Source organism: Ricinus communis, chromosome 2 (genome assembly GCF_019578655.1).
Source record: "Ricinus communis isolate WT05 ecotype wild-type chromosome 2, ASM1957865v1, whole genome shotgun sequence".
NCBI classification, from domain to species: Eukaryota; Viridiplantae; Streptophyta; class Magnoliopsida; order Malpighiales; family Euphorbiaceae; genus Ricinus; species Ricinus communis.
Genome location: NC_063257.1, coordinates 13,887,557 through 13,888,998, shown reverse-complemented (window position 1 = coordinate 13,888,998; position 1,442 = coordinate 13,887,557). Strand labels below are relative to the sequence as shown.

Here is a 1,442-nt window from a genome sequence, read left to right as displayed (position 1 = left end):
CTTCATCGATTTTGTTAAGGTTAGATAACATAAGATGCTGCAGTAGTTCTAGGATCACCCTTTCCTAAGAATACGATTTTGACACTCGCCATTAGTGCTAGTTTGCATCGATATGTTCACTGCCTTAGATTATAGCTACATAAATAGCATATCAAGTTGGCACCATTGCCGGGGAACTTTTGTGTGAACTAGAGTGAATTGTGTTTGTGTTAATCTAGCCATTTTTATTTTCTATCTTTTTATTCTTTATTATTTTATTCATTTCTGTGTTTTTTGGTTGCTGCCTCTTAATTTCAAGTAGTTTATGATCAGGAGCTCTAAGCCTACTCCTGTAGACCCTCTTGTTGAACCAGAGCGATTAATCCATCTTTTGAGGAAGAGTATGCAAGAAGAAAAGGAGGCACAGATAAAGATTGAAGCCCCTATGAATAGACCAGCAGGGATGGGAGACAACAACCAAGCTGCGGATGAAAACAAGACAATGTACGAGTTTGCTAGACCTTCTCTTAAGGGGACACAAACGAGTATATTGCGATCACATGTGGCAGCCAATAACTTCGAAATAAAGCCGAACGTGATACAAATAGTCCAAAATAGTGTACATTTTGGGGGACTACCGAGCGACAACCCAAACGCTCACATAGCCAACTTCTTAGAGATATGTGACACCTTCAAGGTAAATGGAATGACTGATGATGCCATTTAGTTGAGGCTGTTTCCTTTTTCTTTGAGGGACCAAGTGAAAATATGGGTGCAGTCACTCCCAGCCAACACTATTATGATATGGAGATCTTTGGCTGAGAAGTTTTTATATAAGTACTTTCCTCTTGCTAAAACTGGTAGATTGAGAAATGACATATTTTCTTTTGTGCAGTTCGATAATGAGAGCATGTATGATGCTTGGGAGAGGTATAAAGACTTGCTCCGATGTTGCCCGCACCACGGACTACCAGTATGGATGCAGGTTCAAACTTTTTACAGCAGTTTGAACCTTGCTACTAGGCAGATGGTAAATGCTACAGTAAGTGGAGCCTTGAATAGTAAGACGCCGGAGTAGGCGCAAAATCTGATAAAGGAGATGGTCATGAAAAACCACCAGTAGCAATCCTCTTGGAGTCGGTCAGTCAAGCAAGGAGTGGTCGACCAACTAGACTTCACAGTAGCCTTGGTAGCTCAAGTGGAGCTTCTCACTAAGAAATTAGACCAGCTTTCAAAGGCCGGTTCATGCAGCCCAGATAAGCTGCGAGTTCTGCGGTGGCTCGTACTACGGTGCAAACTGTAATGCGGGAGGTATGTTTGCTTCATCTTCCACTTCTTCATCCTATTTTGTTTCTACTGACCTTGAACAGGTAGACTATATGGGTAATGCACCTAGACAGTAGAACAAGCCGTATAGCAATACATACTACCCCAGTTGGTGCAATCATCGCAACTTCAGTTGG

At 41.9% G+C, this 1,442-nt stretch overlaps 1 non-coding gene across 1 annotated transcript; it reads right to left on the bottom strand.

The window, feature by feature from the left end:
* Positions 1 to 841: 841 nt before the first annotated feature.
* LOC112534745 lies at positions 842 to 948 on the bottom strand. The gene has a single exon (XR_003079007.1). It is a non-coding gene; the product is annotated as a small nucleolar RNA R71 (small nucleolar RNA).
* Positions 949 to 1,442: the final 494 nt, after the last annotated feature.